Raw genomic sequence first — 18373 nt, forward strand, 5'->3', positions numbered from 1 at the left:
AGAGGAAATAATAAAAGTATTATTATATTTCCTTGTTCATGATAATTGTCTTTTATTCATGCTATAACTGTATTATCCGGAAATCATAATACACGTGTGAATACATAGACCACAATATGTCCCTAATGAGCCTCTAGTTGACTAGCTCGTTGTGATCAACAGATAGTCATGGTTTCCTGGCTATGGACATTGGATGTCGTTGATAACGGGATCACATCATTAGGAGAATGATGTGATGGACAAGACCCAATCCTAAGCCTAGCACAAAGATCGTGTAGTTCGTTTGCTAGAGCTTTGCCAATGTCAAGTAACTCTTCCTTTGACCATGAGATCGTGTAACTCCTGGATACCGTAGGAGTGCTTTGAGTGTATCAAACGTCACAACATAACTGGGTGACTATAAAGGTGCACTACAGGTATCTCCAAAAGTATCTATTGTTTTATACGGATCGAGACTGGGATTTGTCACTCCGTGTAAACGGAGAGGTATCTCTGGGCCCACTCGGTAGGACATCATCATATGCGCAATGTGACCAAGGAGTTGATCACGGGATGATGTGTTACGGAACGAGTAAAGTGACTTGCCGGTAACGAGATTGAACAAGGTATCGGTATACCGACGATCGAATCTCGGGCAAGTAAAATACCGCTAGACAAAGGGAATTGTATACGGGATCGATTGAGTCCTTGACATCGTGGTTCATCCGATGAGATCATCGTGGAACATGTGGGAGCCAACATGGGTATCCAGATCCCGCTGTTGGTTATTGACCGGAGAACGTCTCGGTCATGTCTGCATGTCTCCCGAACCCGTAGGGTCTACACACTTAAGGTTCGATGACGCTAGGGTTATAAAGGAAGCTTGTATGTGGTTACCGAATGTTGTTCGGAGTCCCGGATGAGATCCCGGACATCACGAGGAGTTCCGGAATGGTCCGGAGGTAAAGATTTATATATAGGAAGTCCTGTTTCGGCCATCGGGACAAGTTTCGGGGTCATCGGTATTGTACCGGGACCACCGGAAGGGTCCCGGGGGCCCACCGGGTGGGGCCACCTGCCCCGGGGGCCACATGGGCTGTAGGGGGTGCGCCTTGGCCTACATGGGCCAAGGGCACCAGCCCCTAGAGGCCCATGCGCCAAGATAAAGGAAAAAGGGGAGAGTCCTAAAGGGGGAAGGCACCTCCGAGGTGCCTTGGGGAGGATGGACTCCTCCCCCCTCCTTAGCCGCACCCCTTTCTTGGAGTAGGGGGCAAGGCTGCGCCTCCCCCTTCTCCCCTGCCCCTATATATAGTGGAGGGGAGGGAGGGCATCCATACCTGAGCCCTTGGCGCCTCCCTCCCTCCCGTGACACCTCCTCCTCTCCCGTAGGTGCTTGGCGAAGCCCTGCAGGATTGCCACGCTCCTCCATCACCACCACGCCGTTGTGCTGCTGCTGGATGGAGTCTTCCTCAACCTCTCCCTCTCTCCTTGCTGGATCAAGGCGTGGGAGACGTCATCGGGCTGTACGTGTGTTGAACGCGGAGGTGCCGTCCGTTCGGCACTAGGATCATCGGTGATCTGAATCACGACGAGTACGACTCCATCAACCCCGTTCACTTGAACGCTTCCACTTAGCGATCTACAAGGGTATGTAGATGCACTCCCCTTTCTACTCGTTGCTGGTCTCTCCATAGATAGATCTTGGTGTTGCGTAGGAATTTTTTTGAATTTCTGCTACGTTCCCCAAACAGTGGCATCATGAGCTAGGTCTATTGCGTAGATTCTTTGCACGAGTAGAACACAAAGTAATTGTGGGCGTTGATGTTGTTCAATATGCTTACCGTTACTAGTCCAATCTTGTTTCGACGGTATTGTGGGATGAAGCGGCCCGGACCGACCTTACACGTACTCTTACGTGAGACAGGTTCCACCGATTGACATGCACTTGGTGCATAAGGTGGCTAGCGGGTGCCAGTCTCTCCCACTTTAGTCGGAACGGATTCGATGAAAAGGGTCCTTATGAAGGGTAAATAGCAATTGGCATATCACGTTGTGGTCTTGCGTAGGTAAGAAACGTTCTTGCTAGAAACCCATAGCAGCCACGTAAAACATGCAAACAACAATTAGAGGACGTCTAACTTGTTTTTGCAGGGTATGCTTTGTGATGTGATATGGCCAGAAGAATGTGATGAATGATATGTGATGTATGAGATTGATCATGTTCTTGTAATAGGATTCACGACTTGCATGTCGATGAGTATGACAACCGGCAGGAGCCATAGGAGTTGTCTTTATTTTTGTATGACCTGCGTGTCATTGAAGAACGCCATGTAACTTACTTTACTTTATTGCTAAACGCGTTAGCCATAGAAGTAGAAGTAGTTGTTGGTGTGACAACTTCATGAAGACACGATGATGGAGATCATGATGATGGAGATCATGGTGTCATGCCGGTGACAAGATGATCATGGAGCCCCGAAGATGGAGATCAATGGAGCTATATGATATTGGCCATATCATGTCACAACTATATAATTGCATGTGATGTTTATTATGTTTATGCATCTTGTTTACTTAGGACGACGGTAGTAAATAAGATGATCCCTTACAAAATTTCAAGAAGTGTTCTCCCCTAACTGTGCACCGTTGCTACAGTTCGTCGCTTCTAAGCACCACGTGATGATCGGGTGTGATGGATTCTTACGTTCACATACAACGGGTGTAAGACAGTTTTACACAGCGAAAACACTTAGGGTTAACTTGACGAGCCTAGCATGTGCAGACATGGCCTCGGAACACGGAGACCGAAAGGTCGAGCATGAGTCGTATAGCAGATACGATCAACATGAAGATGTTCACCGATGATGACTAGTCCGTCTCACGTGATGATCGGACACGGCCTAGTTGACTCGGATCATGTGATCACTTAGATGACCAGAGGGATGTCTATCTGAGTGGGAGTTCATAAGATGAACTTAATTATCCTGAACATAGTCAAAAGACCTTTTGCAAATTATGTCGTAGTTCACGCTATAGTTCTACTGTTTTAGTTATGTTCCTAGAGAAAATATAGTTGAAAGTTGACAGTAGCGATTATGCGGACACTAGAAAGCTCATGTCCTTAATGCACCGCTCAGTGTGCTGAACCCCAAACGTCGTTTGTGGATGTTGTGAACATCGGACATACACGTTTTGATAACTACGTGATAGTTCAGTTAAACGGTTTGGAATTAAGGCACCAAAGATGTTTTTCGAAACATCGCGGAACATATGAGATGTTTTGAGGGCTGAAATTGGGATTTCAGGCTCGTGCCCACGTCAAGAGGTACAAGACCTCCGAAAATTTTCTTAGCCTGCAAACTAAGGGAGAAAAGCTCAATCGTTGAGCTTGTGCTCAGATTGTCTGAGTGCAACAATCACTTGAATCGAGTGGGAGTTAATATTCCAGATGAGATAGTGATGTTTCTCCGAAGTCATTACCACCAAGCTGCTAGAGCTTCGTGATGAACTATAATATATCAGGGACATATATGATGATCCTTGAGATATTCGCGATGTTTGACACCGCGAAAGTAGAAATCAAGAAGGAGCATCAATCGTTGATGGTCAGTGAGACCACTAGTTTCAAGAAGGGCAAGGGCAAGAAGGGATACTTCATGAAACGGCAAATCAGCTGCTGCACCAATGAAGAAACCCGAGGTTGAACCCAAACCCGAGACTGAGTGCTTCTGTAATAAAGGGAACAACCACTGGAGCAGGATTACCCTAGATACTTGGTAGATGAGAAGGCTGGCTAGGTCGATAGAAGTATATTGGATATACATTATGTTAATGTGTACTTTACTAGTACTCCTAGTAGCACCAGGGTATTAGATACCGGTTCGGTTGCTAAGTGTTAGTAACTCGAAATAAAAGCTACGGAATGAAACGGAGACTAGCTAAAGGTGAGCTGACGATATGTGTTGGAAGTGTTTCCAAGGTTGATGTGATCAAGCATCGCACGCTCCCTCTACCACCGAGATTGGTGTTTACGTTGAGCATAGACATGATTGGATTATGTCTATCGCAATACGGTTATTCATTTAAGGAGAATAATGGTTACTCTAATATTTGAATAATACCTTCAATGGTCTTACACCTAAAATGAATGGTTTATTAAATCTCGATCGTAGTAATACACATTTTCATGCCAAAAGATAGTAATGATAGTACCACTTACTTGTGGCACTGCCATGTAAGTCATAATGGTATAAAACGCATGAAGAAGCTCCATGTTGATGGATCTTTGGACTCACTCGTTTTTGAAAAGTTTGAGACATGCGAACCATGTCTATTGGTATATATGCATGAAGAAACTCCATGCAAATGGACCGTTCGGACTCACTTGATTTTGAATCACTTGAGATATGCAAATCATACCACATAGGCAAGATGACTGAAAAGCCTCGGTTTCAATAAGATGGAACAAGATAGCAACTTGTTGGAAGTAACACATTTTGATGTGTGCAGTCCAATAAATGCTGAGGCATGCAGTGAATATCGTTATGTTCTTACTTCACAGATGATTCGAGTAGATGTTGAGAATATTTACTTGATGAAACACAACTCTGAATCATTGAATGGTTCAAGTAATTTCAGAGTGAAGTAGAAGATCATTGTGACAAGAGGATAAAATGTCTATGATATGATCATAGAGATGAATATCTGAGTTACGAGTTTTGGCACACAATTAAGACATTGTGGAAATTGTTTCACAATTAATACCGCCTGGAACACCATAGTGTGATGGTGTGTCCGAACATCATAACTGCACCCTATTGGATATGATGCATACCATGATGTCTCTTATCGAATTACCACTGTCGTTCATGGGTTAGGCATTAGAGACAACCACATTCACTTTAAATAGGGCACCACGTAATTCCGTTGAGACGACACCGTTTAGAGAAACCTAAGTTGCCGTTTCTTAAAAGTTTGGGGCTGCGACGCTTATGTGAAAAAGTTTCAGGAGTAAGCTCAAACCCAAAACGGATAAAATGCATCTTCATAGGACACCCAAAACAGTTGGGTATACCTCCTAATTCAGATCCAAAAGCAATATGGATTGTTTCTTGAATCGGGTCCTTTCTCGAGGAAAGGTTTCTCTCGAAAGAGTTGAGTGGGAGGATGGTGGAGACTTGATGAGGTTATTGAACCGTCTCTTCAACTAGTGTGTGGCAGGGCACAGGAAGTTGTTCCTGTGGCACCTACACCAATTGAAGTGGAAGCTTATGATATTGATCATGAAGTTTCGGATCAAGTCACTACCGAACCTCGTAGGACGACAAGGACACGTACTACTTCGGAGTGGTAAGGTGATCCTGTCTTGAAGGTCATGTTGCTAGATAACAATGAACCTACGAGCTATGGAGAAGCGATGGTGGGCCCGGATTCCGATAAATGGCTTGAGGCCATAAAATCCGAGAGAGGATCGATGTATGAAAACAAAGTGTAGACTTTGGCAGAACGGCTCGATGGTCGTAAGGCTAATGAGTACAGATGGATTTCAAAAGGAAGACGGACAATGATGGTAAATGTCACCATTAAGAAAGCTCGACTTGTCGTTAAGATGTTTTCCGACAAGTTCAAGGAGTTGACTACGATGAGATTTTCTCACTCGTAGCGATGCTAAGAGTTTGTTGGAATTATATTAGCGATTACTGCATTATTTATGAAATCTTGCAGATAGGATGTCAAAACATTGTTTCCTCGACGATTTTAATGAGGAAAGGTTGTATGAGATACAACCGGAAGGTTTTGTTAATCCCGAAAGATGCTAATAAGTATGCAAAGCTCCAGCAATCCTTCTAAGGACTGGAGTGAGCGTCTCGGAGTTGGAATGTATGCTTTGATGATGATCAAAAAATTTGGGTTTGTACAAAGTTTATGAGAAACTTGTATTTCCAAAGAAGTGAGTGGGAGAACTATAGAATTTCTGATGAGTATATGTTGTTGACATATTGTTGATCAGAAATGACGTAGAATTTCTGGAAAGCACATAGGGTTATTTTGAAAGTGTTTTTCAATGGAAAGCCTGGATTAAGCTACTTGAACATTGAGCATCAAGATCTATAAGGATAGATCAAAATGCTTAATAATACTTTCAAATGAGCACATACCTTGACATGATCTTGAAGGTGTTCAAGATGGACCAGTCAAAGAAGGAGTTCTTGCCTGAGTTGTAAGGTACGAAGTTAAGACTTAAAGCTCGACAACGGCAGAATAGAGAGAAAGCACGAAGGTCGTCCCCTATGCTTAAGACGTAGGCTCTTCAGTATGCTATGCTGTGTACCGCACCTGAAGTGTGCCTTGCCATGAGTCAGTCAAGGGGTACAAGAGTGATCCAAGAATGGCTCACAGGACAGCGGTCAAAGTTCTCCTTAGTAACTAGTGGACTAAGGAATTTTCTCGATTATGGAGGTGGTAAAAAAGTTCGTCGTAAAAGGTTACGACGATGCAAGCTTGACACCTATCCGGATAGCTCTAAGTAGAGATACCGGATACATATAATGGAGCAACAATTTAGAATAGCTCCAAGTAGAACAGTTATTTGGAACAGCTCCAAATAGAGCGTGGTAGCTGCATCTAGGAGATGACATAGAGATTTGTAAAGCACACACGGATCTGAAAGGTTCAGACCCATTGACTAAAACCTCTCTCACAAGCAACATGATCAAACATAAAACTCATTGAGTGCTAATCACATAGTGATGTGAACTAGACTACTGACTCTAGTAAACTCTTGGGTATTAGTCACATGGCGATGTGACCTGTGAGTGTTAATCACATGGCGATGTGAACTAGATTATTGACTCTAGTGCAAGTGGGAGACTGTTGGAAATATGCCCTAGAGGCAATAATAAAAGTATTATTATATTTCCTTGTTCATGATAATTGTCTTTTATTCATGCTATAACTGTATTATCCGGAAATCATAATACACGTGTGAATACATAGACCACAATCTGTCCCTAGTGAGCCTCTAGTTGACTAGCTCGTTGTGATCAACAGATAGTCATGGTTTCCTGGCTATGGACATTGGATGTCGTTGATAACGGGATCACATCATTAGGAGAATGATGTGATGGACAAGACCCAATCCTAAGCCTAGCACAAAGATCGTGTAGTTCGTTTGCTAGAGCTTTGCCAATGTCAAGTAACTCTTCCTTTGACCATGAGATCGTGTAACTCCTGGATACCGTAGGAGTGCTTTGAGTGTATCAAACGTCACAACGTAACTGGGTGACTATAAAGGTGCACTACAGGTATCTCCGAAAGTATCTATTGTTTTATACGGATCGAGACTGGGATTTGTCACTCCGTGTAAACGGAGAGGTATCTCTGGGCCCACTCGGTAGGACATCATCATATGTGCAATGTGACCAAGGAGTTGATCACGGGATGATGTGTTACGGAACGAGTAAAGTGACTTGCCGGTAACGAGATTGAACAAGGTATCAGTATACCGACGATCGAATCTCGGGCAAGTAAAATACCGCTAGACAAAGGGAATTGTATACGGGATCGATTGAGTCCTTGACATCGTGGTTCATCCGATGAGATCATCGTGGAACATGTGGGAGCCAACATGGGTATCCAGATCCCGCTGTTGGTTATTGACCGGAGAACGTCTCGGTCATGTCTGCATGTCTCCCGAACCCGTAGGGTCTACACACTTAAGGTTCGATGACGCTAGGGTTATAAAGGAAGCTTGTATGTGGTTACCGAATGTTGTTCGGAGTCCCGGATGAGATCCCGGACATCACGAGGAGTTCCGGAATGGTCCGGAGGTAAAGATTTATATATAGGAAGTCCTGTTTCGGCCATCGGGACAAGTTTCGGGGTCATCGGTATTGTACCGGGACCACCGGAAGGGTCCCGGGGGCCCACCGGGTGGGGCCACCTGCCCCGGGGGGCCACATGGGCTGTAGGGGGTGCTCCTTGGCCTACATGGGCCAAGGGCACCAGCCCCTAGAGGCCCATGCGCCAAGATAAAGGAAAAAGGGGAGAGTCCTAAAGGGGGAAGGCACCTCCGAGGTGCCTTGGGGAGGATGGACTCCTCCCCCCTCCTTAGCCGCACCCCTTTCTTGGAGTAGGGGGCAAGGCTGCGCCTCCCCCTTCTCCCCTGCCCCTATATATAGTGGAGGGGAGGGAGGGCATCCATACCTGAGCCCTTGGCGCCTCCCTCCCTCCCGTGACACCTCCTCCTCTCCCGTAGGTGCTTGGCGAAGCCCTGCAGGATTGCCACGTTCCTCCATCACCACCACGCCATTGTGCTGCTGCTGGATGGAGTCTTCCTCAACCTCTCCCTCTCTCCTTGCTGGATCAAGGCGTGGGAGACGTCACCGGGCTGTACGTGTGTTGAACGCGGAGGTGCCGTCCGTTCGGCACTAGGATCATCGGTGATCTGAATCACGACGAGTACGACTCCATCAACCCCGTTCACTTGAACGCTTCCGCTTAGCGATCTACAAGGGTATGTAGATGCACTCCCCTTTCTACTCGTTGCTGGTCTCTCCATAGATAGATCTTGGTGTTGCGTAGGAAAATTTTTGAATTTCTGCTACGTTCCCCAAACATTATCAACAAGACTTGCGTCGATTCCATGCCCGGCATGTGAAGAGTCGAGCCTTCCAAGAAGGAGATTTGGTCCTCCGAGTGGATCAACAGAAACCACACAAGCTTGCTCCTACTTGGGAAGGCCCCTTCATCGTCACCAGAGTCCTCCACAACGGGGCGTATCACCTCTACAATGTTGATCGCTAGATCGACGAGCCGCGAGCTTGGAACGCGGAGCTGCTCCGCCACTTTTACACTTGAGTTCCTTCCTCTAAAGATGTAATAAGAGAAACTTCTGCAGTTCATTTTTATCAAAGACAAGAGTGTTCCAATGATTGCTGTCACTTTTGTTTGCATACGAAATCCCCCAGTGGGTGACTTAGCCGCGAATCCGTTTCGCCTAAGTTTGAAAAAATCCTACCGAGTGGAGAGCAATCCTCCCACTCGGGGGCTTAGCTGCAGTCTAGTACTCGCCTAAGTTCTCCCACTAAGAGACTTAGCTGCAGTCAGACACTCACCTAAGTATTAAAAATCCTACCGAGTGGAGAGCAAACCTCCCACTCGGGGGCTTAGCTGCAGTCCAGTACTCGCCTAAGTTCTCCCACTAAGAGACTTAGCTGCAGTCAGCACTCGCCTAAGTTTGAAAAAATCCTACCGAGTGGAGAGCAATCCTCCCACTCAGGGGCTTAGCTGCAGTCTAGTACTCGCCTAAGTTCTCCCACTAAGAGACTTAGCTGCAGTCAGACACTCGCCTAAGTATTAAAAAATCCTACCGAGTGGAGAGCAAACCTCCCACTCGGGGGCTTAGCTACAGTCTAGTACTCGCCTAAGTTCTCCCACTAAGAGACTTAGCTGCAGTCAGACACTCGCCTAAGTTCGGAAAATCCTACCGAGTGGAGAGCAAACCTCCCACTCGGGGGCTTAGCTGCAGTCCAGTACTCGCCTAAGTTCTCCCACTAAGAGACTTAGCTGCAGTCAGACACTCGCCTAAGTATTAAAAAAATCCTACCGAGTGGAGAGCAAACCTCCCACTCGGGGGCTTAGCTGCAGCCCAGTGCTCGCCTAAGTATTCAAAAATCCTACCGAGTGAGAGCAAACCTCCCACTCGGGGGCTTAGCTGCAGCCCAGTGCTCGCCTAAGTATGAAAAAATCCTACTAAGTGGAGAGCAAACCTCCCACTCGGGGGCTTAGCTGCAGCCCAGTGCTCACCTAAGTATTCAAAAATCCTACCGAGTGAGAGCAAACCTCCCACTCGGGGGCTTAGCTGCAGCCCAGTGCTCGCCTAAGAATTAAAAAATCCTACCGAGTGGAGAGAAAACCTCCCACTCGGGGGCTTAGCTGCAGCCCAGTGCTCGCCTAAGTATTCAAAAATCCTACCGAGTGAGAGCAAACCTCCCACTCGGGGGCTTAGCTGCAGCCCAGTGCTCGCCTAAGTATTTAAAAATCCTAACGAGTGAGAGCAAACCTCTCACTCGGGGGCTTAGCTGCAGCCCGGCGCTCGCCTAAGTACGGAACGCAACCCGATCCGCAAGGACGACGAGGTGCAAATCGACTGCTACCTTCTCCTTCGGAGCTGCACCACAAATACAAAGTTATTTCGAGCGAAGACCAAGTTCCACTCGACGGATCATCCACAAAGATGTTCAACGATAAATCAAGTTCAAATAAAGCCTAAAAGGCCCCAGACCTCAGATCAAAGCATTCGAACCCTCGGCTCGGCAGAGTTTAAACTGTTACAATTCCACTCGGCATTCCGAGGCGAATTTAAGGCAGAAGTTCAACGGTTACAGATCCACTCGGCATTCCGAGGCAAATTTAAGTGGAGCTTAAAAGTTTTTCATTCCTCAGGTGGAGGACTGGAAGGGGCGACGAACTCATCCAAGTCGATCCCGTCTGCGATACGGGTGGCAGCAGCAATAAATGTCTCCATGAAGTCCTGGAAGTTGTGCTTCCTCGTATTGGCAACTTGGATGGCGGCCAGCTTCTCCTCCCGTGCCTCCTTGCAATGGACGCGGACCAGAGACAGAGCCACATCAGCGCCACACCGAGCAGAGGACTTCTTCCACTCCTGCACTCGGTCAGGGATTCCGTTAACTCGAGTCATCAGAGACTCGAGATCGTTCTGGAGCGTAGACTCTGGCCAAAGTGCCAGGTCGATCCGCGACATGGCAACCTTCAGTCGAGCCAAGTAATCCACGACGCCGTCAATGCGAGATTCCAGTCGGAGCAGATTCATGGCAGCTTCATCTTTCACCGGAGAGTTGATTGGATCCAAACCTGTTTCGATCCGCCCAGTCTCCTCTTCAAAGTTCTAGCAAAGCTCTGCACACACGATCCAAGGATGATTCAATTTTCATAAGACTGAGTCGACACAAAAAAACCAGTCGGAACTGAATGTGCACCTTCGAGTTTGATGTACAACTTCTTGGCGAGGCTCCTCAAGTAGCTCTCCAGGTCGTCCCTCCTGCGAGCGATGCCTTCCATCTTCTCGTTCAGGGTGAGGTTCTCCTTCTTCCAACGTGAACACTCCCTGTTGGCTTCATTCAGAGCGGTCTTCAGCTTGGTATTCTCTCCTTCCAATTGGTTGACTGAAGCCAGCTTCTGTACGGCCAGAGCGGTCTTGTCATCAGCCTCCTTACGGGCAGCAGCCAAGTCCTGATCCTTCTTCGCCAGAGCTTCGTTCAGTTTTTCTGCAAAGAAATGATGATTGATTCAGAGATAGCAGAAGGGTACTCAAGCCTAAAAACCAACCAGTCGACAAAATCGTCTTACCTGCGGCGCCGTCTCTGACCTTTTGCAGCTCTGTCCTGGCCAGCTCCAGATCAAGGTTCAGTTGAATCTGCTGCTTCTCCAAGTCAGCCAAGCGGGCTCCAAGATCGCAAGATTTCTGAGGAGAGAAGTTATCATTACAGTAAAAAAAACAAAGGCAATAAATGCTAAGACTACGGTCGACTGCCAGCAGTCCACCATAGTCTCGGGGACTACACCCAGTGGGTGCACTTAGCGTGCCCCCACCGGTTCCTACCCCACCCGACCGGCCCCTGAAGTCGAGTCCAAAACAAGTTGCTTCCGAGTAACTAAGAGACAATGATGGCATTTCTAAGACTACAGCCGAAGCAAAAACATTCGACAGTAGTCTCGGGGACTACACCCAGTGGGTGCACTCAGCATGCCCCCACTGTATAAAAAAAAGTCGACTACCCGCAGTCGACAGGATACCGTTCCATTCGACATGGCCCGACCAGACCGAGTGAAGAAACACAGCTACAACAACTCAATATAAAGACTACAGTCGACTGCCATCAGTCCACCATAGTCTCGGGGACTACACCCAGTGGGTGCACTTAGCGTGCCCCCACTTGTCCAAGAATTGGCAGACACACCCAGTGGGTGTACAAACATAAAGATCTTTGGAAAAGATATTCTTCAAAGAACATATCATAACAGACCAAGTGTTGAAGTAGACTGACCTGGACGTCGCTCTGAAGAGCCGAGCTCGCGTCATAAGCCGCCTGGCAGGCCTCCCGAGCCACTTTCACTTGTTCCATCATGATCCCCGCCTGGCGTACAGCCTCTTTTGCAGCAGCCGCTTGATCCTCAGGGACGGGGTACGCAGCAAAAAGCGAAGAGGGATCCGCAGTCGACACCGAGGGCCGCACACTCGTCAGAGGAATGGCAAAAGTCACAGAAGTCCGAGTGGGTTCGCCATCGTCCCGAGCTACAGCCTCAGGCGCCGGAGTGGATTGTGGGGTCTTGCCAGTCGACGCCCTCTTGTTCCTCCTCACTCTCAGCGGTTCGTTGTCGTCGTCGTCCGGGAGGTCGATAACATGAGGAGGAGCTACAAGGAAAACATTCAATCGACCAGAGTTGCAACAAGTGTTCAGTCAACTCAAAGCGGAACGTCAGTAATCGTACCAGGGTTGGAGGTAATAGCATCCTCCACCTCTTGGTCGTCATCCCTGGCGGAGACCTCAGAAGTAGCACCCCTGCAAATCTCGAGAGTCAGTCGGTTGACTCAACGAATCGACCAAGGATCTATCCACGGTCGACTAAGGAAAACGAGTTTTGCTATTACCCGGAGATGGTAGGAACAACTATCTTCATCTTAGGCAGAGCCTTGGGCGGCTTGGACGGCGTCACGCGTGGGTGCTTGGGAGCCTTCCCAGTCGGCGGAGGAGAAGAGGTCCGAGGGCGTTTTGACGACTGCCCAACAGGAGCAGTCGCCTTGCCACGTTCCCGCGCTGGATCGTGGGTGAGCTTGGATCGCCCCTCCGGACGGGGGGGGGGGGTCAACCTCCTCCTCCTCCTCTTCGCTGGAGAAGACGTCGTCGCCTCCCTCTCCCTCACCGTCGGACTCCCACTCGCCTTGGTCGTCCCCGCTCTCGCCTCCGCTCGCCTCCCCTTCCTCAGTCGACCCATGTGCCCCGTTGGGCGTCGAATACATCTCGGTGGTCGCCTGGAAAACAACAGACAAGACGAAGGTCAATCAACCCACTCGAAGGAGACCAATGCAGAAAACAAGATATCAGTCGGGGGCACAAAGACATACCTGGTCCACCTCATACGAGTTGTCGAGTGGGATTACCCTCCTGGCTCCTCGGGGGTTGTCCTTGTTCCCCGTGATGCTCGACAGCCACCCCTCTAGCATCTCGTTGGTGACCTCCTCTGGGTGGATCCGAGTGGTGTCGTCGAGACCCGAATACAGCCACATCGGGTGGTCGCGGGCCTGGAGCGGTTGGATGCGCCTTTGGAGGAAGACCTCTAGCAGGTCCATTCCAGTCACACCCTCACGGACAAGCTCAACCACTCGACCTGCCAACACCTTTACTTGGGCCCTTTCCTCCGGCGCGACTTTTAGAGAGGCAGGCTTCTCGGTTCGGTCGAGGGAAAAAGGAGGAAGACCAGTCGACTGTCCTGGGGTCACCTGGTCCTGGCAGTAGAACCAGGTCGACTGCCAACCACGGACCGACTCCGGGAAGGTGATAGATGGAAAACAACTCTTTCCCCTCGTCTGGATCGCCAGGCCCCCGCACAGCTGGATCACCTGCGTCCTCTCGTCACTCGACTTGGCCTTCTTGACCGATTGAGAACGGCAGGTAAAGATGTGCTTGAAAAGCCCCCAATGGGGGCGACAACCCAAGAAAGCCTCACACATGGAAATGAAGGCAGCAAGGTACACGATGGAGTTGGGAGTGAAGTGGTGGAGCTGCGCTCCGAAGAAGTTCAGGAAACTCTGGAAGAAAGGATGGGGCGGCAGAGAAAACCCTCGGTCGATGTGGGTGGCTAGGAGCACGCACTCACCGTCGCGGGGTTGAGGTTCGATCTCTCCCCCCGGAAGACGCGCAGCTTCGTGGGGAATGACTCCCCCCTCGACCATGTCGTCGAGATCCTCTTGCCGGAGCACCGATGGCATCCAGTCGCCCTGGATCCAACCTTTGGGCAGAGCGGTCCTGGAGGAGGATCCACCCCGAGCAGACCTCTTCCCTTTCCCCGCCGCCGCCGCCTTCTTCGCGTGCTCCAGAGCAGTCGTCTTGCCCTTCACCATCATCGCCGGCGAGATCTCACACAGGCTTGCAGCGCTAGGGTGAGAGCGGTGGTAGCGGAAGGACTTGCGAAGGGAGAGAGGAAGAAGGAAGGAGAAGAGAGCGCACGGCTTGGAAACCCCGAGCCGGTAACTTATAAGGGGCCGCTCCCGAGTGGCTGACTGGTAGGCCCAGGCTATCCAGTCAAATCCCGCAGCAGACGCGCGCGCAGTACATGGCGAAAAAGGCGACGCGGGGATCGAGGAGCTTCCGCTTTATCGCTTCCGATTACTGCGGCTACTCCCATCCCGCGCGCTTCCCAAAATCTGAATCCCGCGACATCCGCGGGCCACAGAACAACTTGTCAAAACAGAAGACCCCGCTCGCGCCGACACTCGGCATGTCACAAGCAAAGAAATTCACTCGACGAAAGGCCTGGAATGGATAAAGGCGACTGAAAGAGGTTGATGACGTCATCTGTGACAATTGGCCCGAAACGAGGCACTCATGCAGCCCCAAAGAACCAGTCGGAAAGATCCCCAACTCTTTCCCCACTCTAACCTCGATCCATTCGGGGGCTAATGATGAAGCTATGTACCTAGGGTAGGGGCACGGACCCGTCCAAAGAGCCCTACCCAAGGTCATCCCTAGAAGAAACCACCTTTCAATCGACTTGAAGGTATCCCACTCGACGGGTTCAAGACACTCGACCAAGAAGCCATCACTCGACCATGAAGCCAACCACTCGACTGACCAGGAGTCTTAAGTCACTCCACAGGCAAACGGTCGGCTATAAGTAGTCTTTATGATCATTATAGCGCCTTATTAGGGGCGTTATCTGTAACGCCCAACCTTAAACGTACCTTAAAACCCTGCATTACTGAGGGCAGGAGGGGGCCGGCGAACTCTATATAAGCCACCCCCCTCCTCAGTATGAAGGGTTCGCACCCCTGTAATCCAGACACGCATAATCCAGTCGACCGCCTCCGGGCTCCGAGACGTAGGGCTATTACTTCCTCCGAGAAGGGCCTGAACTCGTAAACCTCGCGTGTTACAACTTCCCAATAGCTACGATCTAGCCTCTCCATACTCACCCCCCTACATCACTGTCAGAGTTAGAACCACGACACCACCACCGTCGTGATCTCCCGCCGCCGCCTCCACCTCTCCTCCCCGCGCGCCCTCTATCGTGGTTCTAACTCTGACAGTGATGTAGGGGGTTATGTATGGGGAGGCTAGATCTTAGCTATGGAGGAGTTGTAAGCACACGAGGATTACGAGTTCAGGCCCTTCTCGAAGGAAGTAACAGCCCTACGTCTCGGTGCCCGGAGGCGGTCGACTGAATTATGTGTGTGTGAATAACAGGGGTGCCAACTCTTGATACTGAAGAGGGGGTGGCTTATATAGAGTTCGCCAGGCCCCTCCAGCCCTCAGTAATGCAGGGTTTAAAGTACATTAAGAATGGGGGTTACTGGTAACGCCCCTAATAAAGTGCTATGATGACCATAAAAGCTACTTAATGACCAACCGTTTGCGTGCGGGGTGACTTTAGATCTCCTGGCAGTCGAGTGGTTGGCTTCGTGGTCGAGTGATAGCTTCGTGGTCGAGTGTCTTGAATCCGTCGAGTGGGATACCTCCAAGTTGATTGAAAGGTGACTTCTTCTAGGGATGTCCTTGAGTAGGGCACTTAGGACAGGTCCATGCCCCTACCCTAGGTACGTAGCTTCATCACCCTCCCTCCACCACATGCCTCCTTCCCCACGCCGCGCCGCCTCTCCCCGCCGCGCCGCCAACCTCCCGCCGCCACGCCGCTCCTCTCCAGCCGCACCGCCGCCTCCTTCCCACGATCCTGCCGCCATGTCGTTCAACGCCTCCACCTACTCCAACCCCTTCGCCGTCGACCCCACCGAAATCCGCGACATCAACGTCCACGCACGTGTCCCCGTCATCCTCGACGCCTCCAACTCCACGTATTTCGCGTGGAAGACGTACTTCACGCTGCTCTTCCACGAGAACAATCTCGTGGACCACGTGGATGGCACTGTGGACTCCCGCGCCATGGTGGATGACGCCGAGTGGACCGCGATTGACGCCACGATCATCCGGTGGTTCTTCACCACCATCTCCAAGGACTTGTTCCACACGGCCGTGAGTGCCGGCGACGACGCCCGCGCCCTGTGGTCAAGCTGAACAGCCTCTTCACCGACAACAAGCTTCAGCGCCGTGTTTTTTTGCAATAGGAATTTTTTGACCGTCACCAGGATGAACAGTCCATTGATGACTACTGCCGCCGCCTGAAGACGTTGGCGGACAAGCTCCGTGACATTGGAGCCAAGGTGGACGACGACCTCCTCCTCAGCACGCTCATCGCCGGCCTCAACGAGGACTTCGGCAACGCCGCCTCCAACCTCACCTTGATGCCGGAGCCCTCCTTCCCCAAGTTTGTGGCGTACTTGAGGTTGGAGGAGCGCCGGATGAAGGGGGTCAAGAAGCGCGTGCAGCACCACGCCCTCGCCGCCGGCACCTCACGCGGCACCCCTCCATCGGCCGCCCCACCCGCGCCGCGCCAACAGCCGCCGCCCCCGCGCCTCCGGGATACTTCCCCCTCCCACCCGCGCCTCCCGCTCCTCCCGCTGCCCCCCAGCAGCCGGGTGGCGGGCGCCGCGGCAACCGCCGTGGGGGCGGCCGCAAGCAGCAACAGGCGCCGGGGGGGCCCTCGTCAGCAGCAGCAGCATGTGACTCCCCCATGGACGTACGACACCAACCTGTGGACCGGCATCGTCCACGCATACTCCATGCCGGTCCCTCGGGCTCCGGCTCCGGGCATCCTTGGGCCCCGCCCGGCGGGCCACCAGGCCCTCTTCGCTGCGCAGAACGCCGCTCCTTATAGCGGCTATGGGTCCGCACCGACCTATGGCGCTGCCGCCGCGCCGGCTTATGGGGCCGCGCCCGCCTATGGCGCCGTCGCTTCGGCCTTCGAGGCTGCTCCCGCGCAGGCCTATGGAGGTTCCTACCCTCCTCAGGTGCCGCCGCTATGGGACCCGGCCCTGCTCGCTGCCCTGCACTCCGCCCCGTCACCAAGTTCCTATGGTGGTGGTGGTGACTGGTACATGGACTCGTGCGCTACTGCTCACATGACTGCTTATCCCGGTAACCTCATGTCTGCCACTCCCGTTCATACTCCCACTCGTATCACCGTTGGTAACGGTTCCTCCCTATCCATTGCTCACATTGGTCATATGTCTTTTGCTTCTACTTCCACTCATGTGCATATGTCTAATGTTCTTGTGTCTCCTGACTTAGTCACCAATCTCGTTTCTGTTCGTCGCCCTGCTCGTGAGAATCCTATAACTGTTGAATTTGACGATATCGGTTTTTCTGTGAAGGACGCCCGTACACGGATGGTGCTCCACCGATGTGATAGCCCGGGCGAGCTTTACCCAGTGCATCCCTCCGGCGCCACCACCACCTGTCGCCCCGCCGCCTTCGCCGCCAGTGTCGATCTTTGGCATGCCCGTCTTGGTCATCTCAACTCCACCGTTATGCTTTAGATTCTTCAGAGTTTTTCCTTCTCATGTAATAAGGTCGACGATCACACTTGTGAGGCTTGCCATCTTGGCAAGCACGTTCGTCTTCCCTTTAGCGAGTCTACAAACATTTCCACCTTTCCGTTTTAGTTATTGCATAGTGATGTTTGGACGTCCTCGGTTGCTAGAAACACGGGCTATTTATACTATCTGGTGATATTGGATGATTTTACTCATTATGTGTGGACCTTCCCTCTCTGTCGCAAGTCCGACGCTCTTGCCACACTCATTGCTTTTTATTCATATGTCACCACACAGTTTGGTCGTCCTATTCTCGCCTTGCAAACTGACAACGGCAAGGAGTTTGACAACGTCGCCGTCCGCAATTTACTTGCGTCCCACGGCACCATCTTTTGCCTCACCTGCCCCCACACGTCTCAGCAGAATGGTCGCGCCGAACGTGTCCTTCGCACGCTGAATGACTGTGTCCGCACGTTGCTCTTTCACTCCTACGTGCCTCCTCGGTTCTGGCCGGACGCGCTCGCAACCGCCAGCCTACTCATTAACATTCGCCCATGTCGTTCCCGCTGGAACTACACCCCTCACCAGCTCCTCTTCGGTGCGGTTCCATCTTATGATGGTCTTCGCATTTTCGGGTGTCTCTGTTATCCTAGCATCGCGTCTACTGCTCCTCACAAACTCGCGCCCCGGTCCCTTCCTTGCATCTTTCTTGGATATCCTCCCAAC

The sequence above is a fragment of the Triticum aestivum genome, chromosome 5A, assembly GCF_018294505.1.
Source record: "Triticum aestivum cultivar Chinese Spring chromosome 5A, IWGSC CS RefSeq v2.1, whole genome shotgun sequence".
Taxonomy (NCBI): Eukaryota; Viridiplantae; Streptophyta; class Magnoliopsida; order Poales; family Poaceae; genus Triticum; species Triticum aestivum.